The 18,869-nt window shown below is 37.3% G+C and overlaps 1 long non-coding RNA gene across 1 annotated transcript in view; it reads right to left on the reverse strand.

Annotated features, from left to right (window-relative positions):
- Positions 1-279: 279 nt before the first annotated feature.
- Positions 280-18,869, reverse strand: part of LOC132346257 (uncharacterized) — a 117,299-nt gene continuing 98,709 nt past the window's right edge. Inside the window, exon 3 of the long non-coding RNA XR_009496030.1 lies at positions 280-1,952. This is a non-coding gene — a long non-coding RNA (uncharacterized lncRNA). The remainder of the gene's footprint in view (positions 1,953-18,869) is intronic.

An 18,869-nucleotide genomic window follows, 5' to 3' on the forward strand; every position in this document is an offset into this window, starting at 1 on the left:
TGATTGAAGGCAGGAGGAGAAGGGGAGGGCAGAGGATGAGATGGTTGGATGGCATCACCGACTCAATGGACATGAGGCTGTGTAAACCCCGGGAATAGGTGATGGACAGGAAAGCCTGGCATACTGCAGTCCATGGGGTTGCAAAGAGTCAGACATGACTGAGCAACTCAACTGAATTGACTGAATTCAGAGGATAGAAGTACCAGTAAAAGAGATACTCTCAAGTAATTGCTGAAAAATGTTAATACTCATACATACTGAAAAGAATAAGTAGGCTTTTTAATGGAATAGGATTCTTAATATTCTACATAGTTTTGTATTTTCATTAGGTCTTTTACTTTAATACTTTTTGGATTAATTTTCTTTCTCCCAGGTCTCTGCTCTAGTAAGTGTAATGAGAAAAAATGCAAGCCTGTGGCAAAAATGGACTCTGGGAAATTATAGAAATGCTGGTATGCCTTCATTTCTTACGAAGGATAGTGTCCTCAAATGATCAAGTAAGCCACGTAGAAGCAGAAAAAAAAATGTTTATTGGAATGTGAAATATAAAATGCTTTACAGAAACAGCAAATGTAATCCCAGTTTAGTTCCAGTGTACTATATCTCAGTTCCAAAAGGTTTTCTCTTATGAATAAAGAAATAGTACTTTAGATATGTTGTAGAAATAAAATCTCCAATAACTAGTGACTTTGCAATGGCCAGGGTAGTAAACAGTAGAGTCTATTTTTCTCTATGTATTTTTCCATACTGAAATAGTTTATTTTTTCTTTATTTAGTGAAGGAAGTAAAAGAAGCAATATAATGCAAATTCAGGAAAACAGAGCTTGCTGAAGAGATTAGATTTGCATAAAATTAAAATAAAGTGTTGACTGATATTTGTGCAATGGTTTAATATAAATTGTCATTCTTGTGACTATATGAAGATGAGTAATTTTTTAAAATAAAAAGATAATTTTATATCAGAGCATTAGATTCTTGTCTGCTTGTGGGTTCTATAATTTTACTTCAATTTTAATTTGACTGAGAGAATAAAATATAACCCTTTATAGCAGGTTGTATGCGTGTGCATGCATGCTCAGTCATGTCTGAATCTTTGTGACACCATGGACTGTAGTTCACCAGGCTCCTCTGTCCATGGAATTTTCCAGGCATTAATACTGGAGCAGATTGCCCTTTCCTTCTCTAGGGGATCTTCCTGACCCAGGAATCAAACCCTTGTTTCTTGCATCTCCTGCATCGGCAGGGGTTCTTTACCAGCTGAGGCACCAGGATTAAGACTAATTAAATCAAATGTGGAATCAAAAGTTGTTTTTATTTTGGGGTATTAAGAAGGAAATGAAAATTATGCTAAATAGCTGAAAATTGTCCTAACTGATTAGCCCAAAGTTTTCATTCAGCTCTTACTTTGCTATGTGTACATTCACTCTCCTGAATAACTGGATGCTTCTGAAACACGAAGCCAAAGATGGCTAGTACGTTAGGCTAGAGAGTGTGCATCTAACACCAAGACAGTTTCCCTTGAGGACTGTTGTTTCCCTGTTTATTCTTAAATATTGTGTTTATATGTATAAGAAAGCAGAATCTCTCAAGAGCCACCCGCCATCACATCTAGTTCTTGTCCAGTGTTACTCAGCAGCTTTGGAGAGACTTTGAGACATTGTCTTTTTCAAACTATCACCTCAGTTCAGTTCAGTTGCTCAGTTGTGTCTGACTGCGACTCCTGGACTGTCACACGCCAGGCCTCCTTGTCCATCACCAACTCCCGGAGTTTACTCAAACTCATGTCCATTGAGTCAGAGCTGCCTAGGTGTCACCTATAACTGGTAAAATAATAAATATCATTATTTTTACTGCCTAATGATTTACTCCATTTCTCTTCTTTCTTTCCTTCTTTCTTTTTCTCTTCCTTCCTTCCTTTTTCCTTTCTTCTTTTTTCTTCTTTGCAAGGCTGTCTGAAAAGCAAAATATAGACAAGCAAACAAATATTTTGTGATATCATTGAGTCTGCTTTGGAGTCATGAAAAAATTAATACCATTATAAATCATTATACATAGCAAATCAAACATGTGGCTATACAGTTGTGTTACAGCAAAATCAATAAAGCATTTTGAATTTTTATGGGCTTTTCAAATCTTTGGAACTAAAACTGAAACAGGAGACAATATTATTAAATGACATATATTTACACCATTATTTTATAGCATCACAAAATTTAACTTCCTCAAATAAAGGTTGATAGTAAATGTAGTCTGCATTTTAGTTCATAACATTAGCAGTGAATTAAATTATTTCTACACATGATAAAATGGTTGAATAATTTATAATGAAAAAATTAAAACACCTGATTTCTACCCTTTATAACACTACATGGCACCTCCATAAAATAATTTAAATAGTAAGTTTTAGGAAGCTAATCTGGTAGGAATTTTTCTCTTTCTTCCTTTTATAAGAATACTTGAGTCTAGTTTCTTTACTGTCTTATTTTGCTTTTACTTTTCTCTCTAAAATCACAAATAGCCTCTATATTGTGTAGTTTATGCAAAAAAAAAAAAAAAAAAAAGAGTGAAGCATACACTTCCCTTGAAGTGGGAAAATGAACTTTTCTTCCTCTTAGAGAATACTGTAATATCCAAATTTAATAGTTTCTCCAAGAAACCTTTTGTTTCTCAATGTACAAGAAAGAATGTGTCTATGTCAAGATGTCTTTAATAATCAGGACCTGCTTCTTGCTCACTTTATGTGTACTAGAGTCAAGGGTTCATGAGGTTTGATCATAGCACGCCTCATGTTTTCCTGGGGGACCAAAGTCATGAAAAGGAAAATCTATGTTTAAAGTAAGTTTGAAAATATCTTGTCTTTTTTCTATCAATCAGAGCTAATATGGAAACTCATACAGACTTTACTTGACTTACACACACTCCAAGGAAGAATATCATATTTCACTTTATTTTCCTTTTGAAAACTCATGTGTACATTCCTAAATATACCTATTATGCAAAGCAACCACTGAAAAATTTAGCAAAGGGATTAAAATAGGGGAAAAAAATCACTGCAAGAATTACAGTAATAAAAATTAAACAGTATTGAAGTTATTTGCTAATTAAACATTAAACTTATCTCAGATTTCCCCATGTAGTATATGAATTAACTTCAATGAAATCTTTAAGATGTATAAGAGTTGCCCATGTTCCTAAAACTTATCTGATGGCCTTAGCCTCATAGGAAAGTGCAAGACACAATAGCAGTGTCAATCACACCTAGATCAAGGGAGAGTCAACTAACAGTTGATGTATTGCCTAAGATGCTACTCCATGAAGACAGCAACATTTCTACTTAACATATCTGACTAGAGAAAATTTTTAAACTTTTTGCTTGGAAATTCCAAATATCTAGCTCTATTTGTGCATGTTCTTTAGGCTTCAAAATCTGGAGATGGAGTATCCTCTTTGAAATCATGTGGTATTAAACCACATAATAGGGACTCTACCTTTGTAGGTATAACCCCAATAGGGACTCTACATTTTTTCTGCTGAAACACTTTGTTTAAGGCCCTGGTTATCCCCACTCACCTCCCGACCATTTAGGAGTGGAGTTAACAGCAGCACAGTGCAAGTATAGACACGGTTGTTCTGAGCTTGTTAAATGGGCTATCCAGACGGACCTTCTTCCTGTTTACTCCAGTTTTAGGCTTTGTTCCTAAATAAAACCACAATTAGGGGGAAAAATCCTCTCCTTGTCTTTAAAGAGGTTGAGGGTGTCAAAAGCTTTTGGGTATAAAAGCCAGTGGATTTCAGTGCCTTATTTAGTACCCATACATTCCTGCCACTCACTCACACTCCTTCATCATATGGGGTTCCCTTAACTTACCAATACCTGGATGCTTTCTGCTCATGTAGCCCTCATCAGATTTCAGTTTATTGTGAAAATTTATAGACAGAACACTGTGTTGTGCTACTTGTGGCAATCCCTCAAGCTAAATTCTTAAAGTTTTTTGTAAATCTTATTTTTCTATTATTTCAGATGCTCTGTTGTGAAGTGATAACTTTATAAAAATGCTACTTATAATATATAACATACTATATATGATATACACTGTATTTTAAGATATACTATATCATATGTAATAAAATAATAATTGCTACCATTGATTGGATATATACATATACATCGGAGAAGGCAATGGCACCCCATTCCAGTACTTTCGCCTGGAAAATCCCATGGACGGAGGAGCCTGGTAGGCTGCAGTCCATGAGGTCACTAAGAGTCAGACACGACTGAGCGACTTCACTTTCACTTTTCACTTTCATGCATTGGAGAAGGAAATGGCAACCCACTCCAGTGTTCTTGCCTGGAGAATCCCAGGGATGGCGGAGCCTGGTGGGCTGCCATCTATGGGGTCGCACAGAGTCGGACATGACTGAAGCGACTTAGCAGCAGCAGCATACATATACATTTAGATACATATATACACATATGTATGCATATATATATGTATGTGAAGATACCCTGAATATTCATTGGAAGGACTCATGCTGAAGCAGAAGCTCTAATACTTTGGCCACCTGACACAAAGAGCCAACTTATTGGAAAAAATTTGTGTCAATGGACATGAATCTTAGCAAATTCTGGGAGATAGTGATGGACAGGGGAGCCTGGAGTGCTGCAGTTCATGGACTGCAAAGAGTTGGATGTGACAGCATCTGAATATCAACAAAAATATATTCATATATGCCATGTACTTTTAAAGATATGTAGGTACTCTTTAATTAATCTTTAGAGCAACTGTATGAAGAAATTGTTGTCTGCAGGCAGTGCTCCATGCATCATGGATGACTAGTGAATGTTTATAGCCGTTGTAGATGCTATGATATGCTTTCCAGTTCTTTTTCTGAAGGACTTACTCCCCCAGCTGAGAATGTTGCCCAGTGGAAAAGCCTCAAGTGTCAGCTTTCTCAAGAAATTGTCCTTGAGTAATGAATACTCTCTTGTCAAGACCACTCAAATCTTGGGGCCAGACCTGGTGCAATGAGTGGGTTGATGTAGTAGCATAAGGACCCAAACATAACAACTCCAAAGGGTCATTCCCATGTCGGAGCTCCCCATGGGATTGGTTGGAGTTCTTGTTCCTCCCTTTGCCCTATCTCACTTTCTTTCCTCCCACCTTTGGTAGAGGTCCAGAGAGCATATCTCAGTAAATGTCCAGCAAGCTCATCTCTGACTTAAAATCAGCTTGGTCACTGCAACAGTGATCATGCAATTTATTGTCCAATCTAAGTCTGTTTTGTGAATGAAAGTGAAAATGTTAGCTGCTCAGTCGTGTCCAACTTTTTGTGACCCCAGGGACTGTAGCCCACCAGGCTCCTCTGACTATAGAATTTCCCAGGCAAGAATATTAGAGTGGGTTGTCATTTTTCTTCTCCAGGGCATCTTCCTGACCTAGGGATGGGACTTGGATCTCCTGCATTGCAGGTGGATTCTTTAGTGAAAGAGTATGCTAATCAGATGGAATGCAGGTACATCAAGCATAGACTAAAATCGTCCAAGTGAACTGAGACTTAAAGTCACTCTAGGTTTGGGGTAAAATAACCATGTGCTCAATACCATCTGAGTAATTGTAGACTGTTGGGCTGATTATTAACATCTCTAAATCTCACTCTCCTCATGAAACAAATGATACCTTTTACAGTGGTGAATGCAAGATTTGATTAAGATAAAGTAAGTGAAACACTGGTGTAATGCATGGGGCATAATACACAGTACCTCTTGTGATCATTATATCCAATCTACAGATGAAAATGTGAAAATCAGAGAGACTAAATAAATCTAAATGTTACCCATCTTGTTAAGTGGGATAGTCAGAATTCAAATTCAGTTTCCTGACTCCAAAACACATCCTAATAACCAAGTTACTCACTTATCTTTTTTAATGTACTTTTTTGATCATTATAAGAGTTCATTCTTTGAAACCTCATAAACTACTTCCCAGTGATCTGATGCATCGAGTACTCTTTTGACTGCAAGTGAAAAAGCAAAACAACAAAAACAAACCTTAAATAACCAAAAGAGGAATGTGTTTACTCTAGTAGAAGAAAAGTTCAGGGAGAGTTCTGTGTTCAATTCTCATTTCTTCCATGTACATGACAATTGCACGTTTCTCCTTTCATATCTGGGATGCTTTTTTTCAGTTCTGGTTTTATTTGCACTCACACTTTCCCACATGTTTGGAAAGACAGCTACTAACAGCTTCAGGCCAGTGTAGCATGTAATTCCTGAGTTAAGAAAAGGAAAATCCTTTCCTAATCCCTTACAAGACTGTTTTGGTCCCCTTTGGCATCTATGCCCATCAGAATTTTATATTTTCCATTCTCTCTTTAAAGCTCCACTATTTCTTCCCCTTCTTCAGCTGATGGCCTAATTATTTATTTCACTGAGAAAACTAAAGCAAAAGAGAAAATGTCCTGATGGTTCCACCATCAAACTTGTCAGCGTATCTACAACTGAAATCGTGTATCTTGCTTTCCTTTCTTTGAGAGTGGTTGGTCTGTTCATGCTCCTACCAAAGACCAAACCACATCCCATCCTCTTACTAGAGAACTTTTCTTGAAGATTATCCTTTCTGGCTTCTCCTGCTACTGAATCATCCCCGTCAGCATTTGTATTATAGGAAGTACTATGATTCAAACATCTCTTTTAATTCAATAAGTGAAAGAAAATTGATGCTTACTGTTAGCCTTAAAGATTGACTCAGAATGTGAAAATAGCTTTTATACTGAGTTTGAGTCTACTGAAATACTGTTTCAAAGATATAACTGTCCAAAGATGCATTTCATTGCTCCTCATTTTTTTTTCTCTTCCTTCCTCTAAATGAAAATACCTGCTACTGCCCTATTTTCTATTCCCCAGATCTTCATTTTTCACTGATTGAGAGTGAACAGCAATGATAATTAAACAATTGGGTGAAAACCAACTCCTCTGATTGTGCTAGCTATTTATCAGGTAACACCTCCTACTCAAGTTACTGAGAAGCAACCTACTTTAAAACTGTTGTTTAGTTGCTAAGTCTTGTCTGTATCTTTGCAATACCATGGACAGTAGCTTACCAGGCTCCTCTGCCATGGGATTTTCTAGTCAAGAATACTGGAATGGGGTGCCAGGGTATCTTCCTGACCCAGTGATTGAACCCATGTCTCTTGCATTGGGAGGTGGAGTCTTTAACACTGAACTCCCTGGGAAGCCCACTTTAAAACCACTGACTCCAAAAGAAGTTTAAGTAATAATTATGAAGGAGATGATTTTAGCTAATACCTGTGAGTCTATGAAATAATGTGTCCAAGCAAGGTTCTAGACCCTTATGTTTTACCAGATTTGAGACATGGTCAGTGTAGAGAAGCTGGGGGTAGTTAGAGATATCTGCTGTGGAAAGTGAATTGAATATAGAAGCTTTTTCTTGAGTACACATAATCATGACATAAAATGATGATGGTGCAGGATGAATAGCTCATATGATGAAGTTTAACCTACAATTTATATTTTATTAAGATGGAGAAGGTATCAGTGAAGAAATGATTGGTTTTCAAAGAGAAGATAATGCTCTATGCTAATATTAATAACAAATGATATTATACTTTAGAGTATGCAAAGTTCACTCATGTTGGTTACCTACTCAAAATTGACACAACCTTGTGAGGAGAAATTTGATATAAAGGTGTAGAAATTAGGAACAAGTGAAGTAAAGCAACTTTATTAAAGTCATCCAATATATGAAACAAACCTATGTTATGAGTGAAAAAAATGTACGAGACTTTAGATGTAGGGTCCCATCATGATAGCATGCTGTGATTAATCTAGATGTGACTATTAATGAAACTGGATATAAAGCCTGGCTCTCTTCAGAGTTTCAGGTAAGAAAATTTAGTATTTTAATTTTTTTTTTTTTGTAAATAGCAAAATTTTACTGATACATATAGTATTACTGGGAAGCCTGGTATGCTGCAGTCCATGGGATTGCAAAGAGTTGGACACAGCTGAGCAATTGAACAAAAACAACAGTATTATTATGGGTAAAAATACAGGAATGGGAGAATGTAGTCCTATACACAAAAGCAAATTATGTTTGAATTACTGAGTAGAATTTGAGTGTGACTCATTCACCATATGTCATTTTGCATCTATTATGCATGAAGATTGTTCTCAGGTGTGGGGATCTGGGGCTGAGTAAAATTTGCAACTACTGTCTACATGGGGCTTATCATTAATGTTTATCAAATGAATGATGTCTATTTAAGTAGCTTTTACTGGCATAAATGGAATCAATATTTTCACTCTGATTATTAATAGTCATCATGATAATGCTTGTGGTAGCAAGAATTTCATATATTGTGGGTTTAGTGGCAAAGAATTTCTATTTGGGTAAAATCATAGCATAAAGAGTCATTTGCTGATTCCTGTGATTAAAGTTGAAAATTCTATTATATTATTTGATTAAGGAGAAAGGGAGAAATAGCTAGCTTGCTCTTACAAGATAACAAGTACCTAAGTTGACCCTTATTGCCAACATCTGTTGAATCATCAAAAATCAAGAGTTCCAGAAAAACATCTACTTCTGCTTTATTGACTATGCCAAAGCCTTTGACTGTGTGGATGACAACAAACTGTGGAAAATTCTTCAAGAGATGGGAATACCAGACCACCTGATCTGCCTCTCAATAAATCTGTATGCAGGTCAGGAAGCAATAGTTAGAACTGGACATGGAACAACAGACTGGTTCCAAATAGGAAAAGTAGTATGTCAAGGCTGTATATTGTCACCCTGTTTATTTAACTTCTATGCAGAGTATATCATGAGAAACGCTGGGCTGGAGGAAGCACAAGCTGGAATCAAGATTGCTGGGACAAATATCAATAGCCTTAGATATGCAGATGATACCACCCTTATGGCAAAAAATGAAGAAGAATTAAATAGCCTCTTGATGAAAGTGAAAGAGAAGAGTGAAAAAGTTGGCTTAAGGCTCAACATTCAGAAAACGAAGATCATGTTATCCGATCCCATCACTTCATGGAAAATAGATGGGGAAACAGTAGCTGACTTTATTTTTTTGAGCTCCAAAATCACTGCAGATTGTAACTGTAGCCATGAAATTAAAAGATGCTTGCTCCTTGGCAGAAAAGTTATGACCAACCTAGCCAGACTGTTAAAAAGCAGAGATATTACTTTGCCAACAAAGGTCCATCTAGTCAAGGCTATGGTTTTTCCAGTAGTCATATATGGTTGTGAGAGTTGGACTATAAAGAAAGCTAAACGCTGAAGAATTGATGCTTTTGAACTGTGGTGTTGAAGAAGACTCTTGAGAGTCCCTTGGACTGCAAGGAGATCCAACCAGTCCATCCTAAAAGAAATTAGTCCTGAATATTCATTGAAAGGACCGATGCTAAAGCTGAAACTCCCATCTTTGGCCACCTGATGTGAAGAAATTACTCATTTGAAAAGACCCTGATGCTGGGCAAGATTGAAGGCAGGAGGAGAAGGGGACGCCAGAGGATGAGATGGTTGGATGGCATCAGTGACTCAATGGACATGAGTTTGAGTAAACTCTGGGAGTTGGTGATGGACAGGGAGCCCTGGTGTGTTGCAGTCCACGGGATCGTAAAGAATTGGACATGATTGAGTGACTGAACTGAACTAAACTGAAGTTGACCCTAGATTAAGAGTGGTGAAATATCAAATATGATGGTACTTAGGGGAAAAAAAATGAAACAGACACTCATCTGCACTGATTACTTTCTTCTTATTGTTGTTGCTGTTGTTAGTTGCTAAGTTGTGTCTTACTCTGTGGTGATCCCATGGACTGTAGCCTGCCAGGCTCTTTTGTCCATGGGATTTCTCAGGCAAGAATACTGGAGTGGGTTGCCATTTCCTTAGGGAATTAAATATGAATTGGTTTTCCATGAAAATAATTTGCTTTACTTTCTTGACAATATGTGAAAGGAAATAAAGATATTAGTAAAATGAGTTTATCAAGTTAAAACATATATAAACACAGAATCCACCTTATGAGAATATGAGTACTGCCTTTTCAGCATGAGAGGCTGAAATTTCAGAAATTATACCATTAAAAAGCAACTTGAAGGAAATATGGTGTGGTGTAGCCAAACCAAACAACAACCCTTAAATAAAAACCAAAAACCTATAGTTTGAGAGAAAGGAAAGAATCTTTTTTCAGCTCCACAGAATAATGTGTGGCCACAGTATATCATATGTAGGAAGTTTACATCTAATTACTCATATGCTTGTAACTCAGTCCATGAGTGTTAAATCTCTGAAAGGAGAGAATCATGAGAGTCAGATAATTCTAAAGTATCAGAGAATTTACAGGAAAGATGTGTTGAAGGAAAATCATAAGGAAATAAACTGTATGCAATTGTTTACAGCTAAATTGGGTTATGAATATTGAAGAGTATTTCCTAAGATGCCAAGTTTAAGACTGAGTCTTGATTATAAATTAGACTTAAATCATATATATGTATATGTGCTTGGTTGTACCCAACTCTTTGTGACCCATAAACTGTAGCTCTCCAGGAATTCTCCTGAATTTTCCAGACAAAAATACTGGAGTGAGTTGCCATTTGCTACTCCAGGTGTTCTTCCGGACCCAGGGATTGAATTCTCCTCTCTTGCATTTCCTGCATTGGCAGGTGGACTGTTTACCGCTATGCCACCTGGGAAACCTATATATATATAATTTTATCTTATACATAATACTTATTTGCAAGTCAATGAAAATATTTTCATTTCATAATAAATTTCTTATAAAATGAAAGGGAAGTGATATTAGTGAAAATGGTAAAGAGAGGGCATCTGAAAATGATTTCCTTGGTAAAAACAATGAAAAAACTGGCAAAAATAATCAGAACTGACTTTTATAGAACTGTGAAAATGAATCAAATGCTTTCAGGAGTCTAGACAGGGTTTATTATTATTATTTTTTAGTTTATAAAGGTTTAATTTGGGGGAGAAACAGTGAGATTTTTTTATGTTTTTAACGTGCCTTATTCCTATTCTTCTGTCTATCGTGCCCTGGTAGCCCTAAAAACAAATATCTCTCAATCACTGGACACTAACGGTCAGGCAGCCACCAGTCTTATTCCCAGAGAATTATCACTTTTTGACATGGTGACTACTCACTGGCAGACCTGACTTACTCCTTTCTTTCTGTGACATAACTTGGGCCTTGTCCCACATGTGAAGCCTTTTCCCCCGGACATTTGTTGAAAATATTAAGAGGCAATTTTAAAATTTCATGGTAGCCAGAGGTGGCAGATAACAGCAATAATAACAAAATAATAATAGACAGTCATGAAGTTTAAAAGAAAAAGTTATTGAATGAGAAGTCCTTTGGGATTTTGAAAAGTCCTAACATGTTACTGGGAATCAAATAAAGTAAGCTCACTCACAGGTGTGTGGTGGTGCCCATTCCAAGCTCAGTGCCTGTGTTTAAGAAAGGTGTGAGAAGACTAGCTCTCACCGCTGGCTGACCTGGAGGCTCTGGGACAGCTGGAAGTGAAGGACAAGACATTTTCAGCTGCCAGGCTGGGTGTTGGAAGTGTGACTCAAAATGGGCACAGAGCGTCTCAGCAAAAACTGGCAGAATGATTGGATCCAAGCACTTAATGAAATCTCCATCCAGTTATTCACTGACCACTAATCTAATAGAGCAGAGACATCAGTGTCCAAACATGGCAAAGAATAAAGCTTTTGGAGAATTGATTCAAGAAAGATACTACACAAACATCCTACAATAACAACAAACTGCAAACCCATCAGACTCTAGGTCTTGGGAAAGATATAATTTTCAGGGCTCGGAAATTTTATTATTTAAAATGTTTTAACATTTTTTATTTAAATGCAACAAGCACATATAAGACATACAAAGAAAAAAAAGTATGGCCCATAAATAAGGGAAATAAAGCGATCAATAAAACTGTCCATGAGATACCTTAGATTTTGCTTATTAGACAAAGATTTAAAATTAGCTATAAAGAACTAAAATAAACCATGTCTAAAAGAACTAAAAAAATGAGATTAATATCTCACCAAGCAACTACCTATACACAGATAGAACTTATTAAAAAGGAACAGTGCAAGAGGGTTCCCTTTCCTCAAATCCTCTCCATAGTTTATACATTATAGATTTATAAATAGTTTATAGATTATAGATTTATAAATAGTTTATAGATTATAGATTTATAAATAGTTTATAGATTACAGATTATAGTTTATAGATTATATAATGATGACCATTCTGACCATACCTCATTGTAGTTTTGATTTGCATTTCTCTAATATTGAGCCATGTTGAGTGTCTTTTCATGTGCTTTTTGACCATCTGTATGTCTTCTTTGAAGAAATGTCTGTTTAGATCTTCCTCCCATTTTTTGATTAACTTGGTTGCTTTTCTGGTATTGAGCTGTATGAACTCCTTGCATATTTTGGAGATTTTTTTTTGTCAGTTGTTTCATTTACAATTATTTTCTCCCATTCTGAGTGTTGTCTTTTAATGTTATTATTTTCTTTGCTATCAGCTCAGTTCAGTTCAGTCACTCAGTCGTGTCCTACTCTTGGCAACCCCATGAATCACAGCACACCAGGCCTCCCTGTCCATCACCGACTCCCGCAGTTCACCCAGACTCACGTCCGTTGGTCAGTGATGCCATCCAGCCATCTCATCCTCTGTCGTCCCCTTCTCCTCCTGCCCCCAATCCCTCCCAGCATCAGAGTCTGTTCCAATGAGTCAACTCTTCGCATGAGGTGGCCAAAGTACTGGAGTTTCAGCTTTAGCATCATTCCTTACAAAGAAATCCCAGGGTTGATATCCTTCAGAATGGACTGGTTGGATCTTCTTGCAGTCCAAGGGACTCTCAAGAGTCTTCTCCAACACCACAGTTCAAAAGCATCAATTCTTCGGTGCTCAGCCTTCTTCACAGTCCAACTCTCACATCCATACATGACCACTGGAAAAACCATAGCCTTGACTAGATGGACCTTTGTTGGCAAAGTAATGTCTCTGCTTTTGAATATGCTCTCTAGGTTGGTCATAACTTTCCTTCCAAGGAGTAAGCGTCTTTTAATTTCATGGCTGCAGTCACCATCTGCAGTGATTTTGAAGCCCAGAAAAATAAAGTCTGACACTGATTCCACTGTTCCCCCATCTATTTCCCATGAAGTGATGGGACCAGATTCCATGATCTTCGTTTTCTGAATGTTGAGCTTTAAGCCAACTTTTTCACTCTCTACTTTCACTTTCATTAAGAGGCTTTTTAGTTCCTCTTCACTTTTTGCGTTAAGGGTGGTGTCATCTGCGTATCTGAGGTTATTGATATTTCTCCTGGCAATCTTGATTCCAGCTTGTGCTTCTTCCAGTCCAGCATTCCTCATGATGTACTCTGCATAGAAGTTAAATAAGCAGGGTGACAATATACAGCTTTGATGTACTCCTTTTCCTATTTGGAACCAGTCTGTTGTTCCATATCCAGTTCTAACTGTTGCTTCCTGACCTGCATACAGATTTCTCAAGAGGCGGATCAGGTGGTCTGGTATTCCCATCTCTTTCAGAATTTTCCACACTTTATTGTGATCCACACAGTCAAAGGCTTTAGCATAGTCAATAAAGCAGAAATAGATGTTTTTCTGGAACTCTCTTGCTTTTTCCATGATCCAGCGGATGTTGGCAATTTGATCTCTGGTTCCTCTGTCTTTTCTAAAACCAGCTTGAACATCTGGAACTTCACGGTTCACGTATTGCTGAAGCCTAGCTTGGAGAATTTTGAGCATTACTTTACTAGCATGTGAGATGCGTGCAATTGTGTGGTAGTTTGAGCATTCTTTGGCATTGCCTTTCTCTGGGATTGGAATGAAAACTGACCTTTTCCAGTCCTGTGGCCACTGCTGAGCTTTCCAAATTTGCTGGCATATTGAGTGCAGCACTTTCACAGCATCATCTTTCAGGATTTGAAATAGCTCAACTGGAATTCCGTCACCTCCACTGGCTTTGTTCATAGTGATGCTTTCTAAGGTCCACTTGACTTCACATTCCAGGATGTCTGGCTCTGGGTGAGTGATCACACCATGGTGATTATCTGGGTTCTGAAGATCTTTTTTGTACAGTTCTTCTGTGTATTCTTGCCACCTCCTCTTAATGTCTTCTGCTTCTGTTAGGTCCCTACCATTTCTGTCCTTTACTGTGCCCATCTTTGCATGAAATGTTCCCTTGGTATCTCTAAGTTTCTTGAAGAGATCTCTAGTCTTTCCCATTCTGTTGTTTTCCTCTATTTCTTTGCCTTGATTGCTGAGGAGACTTTCTTATCTCTTCTTGCTATTCTTTGGAACTCTGCATTCAGATGCTTATATCTTTCCTTTTCTTCTTTGCTTTTCACTTCTCTTCTTTTCACAGCTATTTGTAAGGTCTCCAGAGAATTAAGCCTCATTTGCATACTTTTGTTTTTATTTCCATTACTCTAGGAAGTGGGTAAAAGAGGACCTTGCTGTGATGTATGTCAAAGAGGGAGGGAGACTGGAGGGGGTTCAGCAGGGGGAGGACACATGCTTACCTGTCACTGATTCATGTTGATGTATGGCAGAAACCAACACAATACTGTAAAGCAATTATTCTCTAATAAACATAAAAAAATAAAATGAAATTAAAAAACTATAATAACAATAAAAATTTTTTGAGAAAAGCTTGACAGTAGATTTGGACAGACAGAAAAAAATGAATCATCTAACTTGCAGAAAGGTCAATGAGATTTTCCATTCTAAGGAATAGAAAGAAAAAAAAAAAGAATGAAAAAAAAAATAGAGTCTCAGAGACTGTGAGACACCATCAAGAATATAAAGATATATGCAAAGTGGGAGTCCTGAAAAGAGAGGAGAGAGAGAGAGAGAGAGAGAGAGAGAGATGGGCATAAAATATATTTGAAGAAATGATGGTTGAAAGCCTATAACTGGATGAAAGACATTACCTAAACACCCAAGAAGCTCAATGAATTCCAAGTCAGAAAGACTCAAAGAGACTCACAGTTAAATCATAATTAAACTGGTGGAAGTCAAAAACAAAGATAAACTCTTGAAAAAAACACAAGAGAAATGATTCATGATGTACAAGAGAGTGCATGAGATTTTTCACTGATTTTCCAACAGAGATTATGAAAACTAGATGAGTCTCAGATGACACAGTATTCAAAGTTCTGAAAGAAAATGACAACCACCAACAAAATAAAAAGACAACCTATTACATGGAAGAAAATATTTGCAAATCATTTATCTGATGAGGTTAATATTCAAAACATATAAAGAACTCATGCAACTCAGTAGCATAAAAACAAATAATCTGATTAAAAAATGAACAGGGGATCTGAACTGACATTTTTTCAGAGAAGTTATGCAGATGGTCAACAGATACATGAAAAGGCGCTCAATATCACTAATCAACAGAAAAATCAAAGCTACAATGAGATGTCTCCTCACACCTGTTAGATGGCTATTATCAAAAAGATAAGAATTAAATGTAGCTAGCCATGTGATGACAGAGGATGAGATGGCTGGATGGCATCACTCACTCAATGGACATGAGTCTGAGTGAACTCCGGGAGTTGGTGATGGACAGGGAGGCCTGGCGTGCTGCGATTCATGGGATCACAAAGAGTAGGACACGACTGAGCAACTGAACTGAACTGAACTGAGCCATGTGAAGGAAAGGAAATCCTTATGCACTGTTGATAGAAATCTAGGTTGATGCAGCCACTAAGGAGAGTAGTGTGGAATTTCCTCAGAAAATTAAAACAGATCTACCATACAGATCCAGCAGTTCCACCTCTAGATATTTACCTAAAGGAAATATAAACACTAATGTGAAAGGATATATTCACCCCCATATTGACTGCAGCACTATTTATAACAGCCAAGATATGGAAGCAACCTGAGTGCTTGCCAACAGGTAAATGGAAAAGACGTGACACACACATATATGCACAATGGAATGTTGTCCAGCCATAGGAATCTTGCCATGCATTGTGACAACATGGAAAAATCTTGGAGGGTGTTATACTAAACAAAGTCAGAGATAGAAAAACACCATAACAAAGCTCTTATATGTGAAATTTAAAGAACAAAAACAAAACCAAAAAAAAAAAAAAATGAACTCATAGATACAGAAAATAGATTGGTGGACCTCAGAGATAGGGGGTGAAGGTGGACAAAATGAGTAGAGGTATTAGATACAGTTGACTCAATGTGTAATAAGATCTTTCTTAAGCAGGAATAAATTAATAAAATGAAGGCTCTTTCTACAAGTCTAGAAATTTTTATCAATTGATTTGCAGACAGGATAAAAAGAGAATACTTACTTTGGATAAGTGATAAGTATTTAATAAAGAAACTAATTACACAGTTGTGGCAGGATTTAGTGAAGTTGATGAGGGATGACCCAGTAATCTTGGGCAAGAAAGACAAGGGGATCCTTACTGCTCCTCGGCCTGACAAAGTTAGAGGAAGGAACCAGAACCATGTGAGAAAGTAACTGTACCAATAGGGCTGTATAACATGAACTGTGGCCTTTAATAAAGTGACTAATCAGTTCAGTTCAGTTGCTCAGTCGCATCTGACCACTTGCGACCCCATGGACCACAGCACACCAGGCTTCCCCGTCCATCACCAACTCCCAGAGTTTACTCAAACTCATGTCCATCACATTGGTGATGCCATACAACTGTCTCATCCTCTATTGTCCCCTTCTCCTCCTGCCTTCAATCTTTCCCAGAATCAGGGTCTTTTAAAATGAGTCAGTTCTTCACATCAGGTGGCCAAAGTATTGGAGTTTCAGCTTAAGCTAATAGTTGACAGGTATTTAGTTTTATGGTAGAAATTCTCTTAATGGCTGGAAAAATAAATCACCCTTTACCTAAGGAAGATGGTAATATCTGCTCTAGGTTGTATGTAAAGGCCACACAGCCTGAAAAAGGACTATTGGGTCTTGCTTCAGCATCTGCTCTCCTACCTCCATGCCAGATCACACAGCTGTCTTGATACCATGCCCATTGCTACAGATATTACATTAATGATTGAGTTAATTGTTGGGCTTATCCTTCTCTCATGCATGAAACTACCTGGGTGGATATTCTGTGTACTTTGTGTATTAAAGCACTTTGACTTTACAATTAATTTCCAAGGTGACAGCAGTTATGTTGCTAGAGGAAAATAAAAGAACGACAACAAAAGTCAGCAGTGTGGATTAATACAAGAAGAGCTATGATGCCAGGAATGGAGATGCAGATTGATGGACTATATAGCATCAATCAAAGGTGGGTTGCCATAGAAATTATGCAAAAATGGAACTTTGGGCATTCAGCACAATTAAGGGTTATTACCAGCCATAACCAGCTAAAGAACATGTTTTTTAAAACAGAAAAAGAGGAAAAGGAATTAAGAAAATAAACTGGGAGGACTAATATGACAAAACATGTTTCTGATAATAACAATAGTGAGGGAACATCTTGTGTTCTCTGAGACAAGCATTTAGAATGTTTAAATGGCAGTGATGGGCTTGGTTTAAATGACTAGATTAGCAGTAAAACCCATTAGCATTCATTCTTAGTCTTCTGATGATATTTTTTGGCACTGTGTCTACATCTTAAAGTCAGAAAAAAAACTTACTTGGAATTCTCATGACTAAGCTAATTTCACTGACTGGGACACAAGTGTGCTTTCCAATATTACTGTACAGCACAATCTTTGATAAAGAATGGCTCCGAAGGCTTAATATTTTATCCTAATTCAAATCATACAGTCCATAATTTCCTGTTATCCAAACAAACCCAGTGGGCAGGCATGAACACAATTTGGCCACAAACACTAGTAATCACTATTTTTTCCCCAAGCTTTAATAAGACGCCTGTGGCTACAATGCCATTTGCCAATGGACAAAAGCTCTCATATTGACCGCAGGCATGAGTTAGATTTATTTTAAAAAGGAGCCATCTGGGTAAAATCCACTGCCTGTGGTATGAACCTTGACCAACCCAGCAAAGCCACCATCTCACACCAAAATCCCTGAGTAAAGAAAAAAAATTGGACTGAATAATAAAGAAAATGTGGGTAAAAAGAAATAAAGTAACTGTGTTTGAATATTTGTGTCAGAGTCAATGCTTCTAGACAATAACAATTCTTTTGTCTTGAGAAGTAGAAAATTAGTCCTTCCACTTTGCTTTGTTCAGAAGTCCATCAGCTCAGTCGTACCAACATGCTACACATCTTAAACTTGCATCTGAGGAATAGAGGTGATCATTTCAGAGCGTCTACCAGATGCTAGACTATTATATGAATTTCAGCATAACTTACCTCATTGAATCAAATAAAAATAATATAGTTTTAAGCAATACATAACTGCTGTCACCTTGGAAGTTGATTGCAAGGTCAAAGTGCTTTAATACACAAAATATTTCTCCTATTTCCCATGAAGAATTATTACTGTCAGAGTTAACCTTCCTTTGTGAACATGTAGAAATCCAGAAAAAGTCTATCCACAGGGTTGTAACACAGTAAGCAAATACATTAGATGTTTTCATCCATTAAACAACAGACAACACAAGACTGTGATCTATAAGAAGGGAAGGAAATTTTGCCCTGGATTGCACCAGTTTCTCACTGAAATCAGCTGCCAGCCTGCTACACAAGGAGGGGAAATCCAAAAGACAACAGCATGATTTGCAACATGTGTCAGACATCAAGGTCTAGGGAGGCCAAGGCAGCCCAAATCAGCAGAACAGACCAACAGAGGGAAGTGGCTTCCAAAAGAAACAATCGTGTATGTCTTCAGAG

This window comes from Bos taurus, chromosome 1, assembly GCF_002263795.3.
Source record: "Bos taurus isolate L1 Dominette 01449 registration number 42190680 breed Hereford chromosome 1, ARS-UCD2.0, whole genome shotgun sequence".
In the NCBI taxonomy this organism is placed as follows: domain Eukaryota; kingdom Metazoa; phylum Chordata; class Mammalia; order Artiodactyla; family Bovidae; genus Bos; species Bos taurus.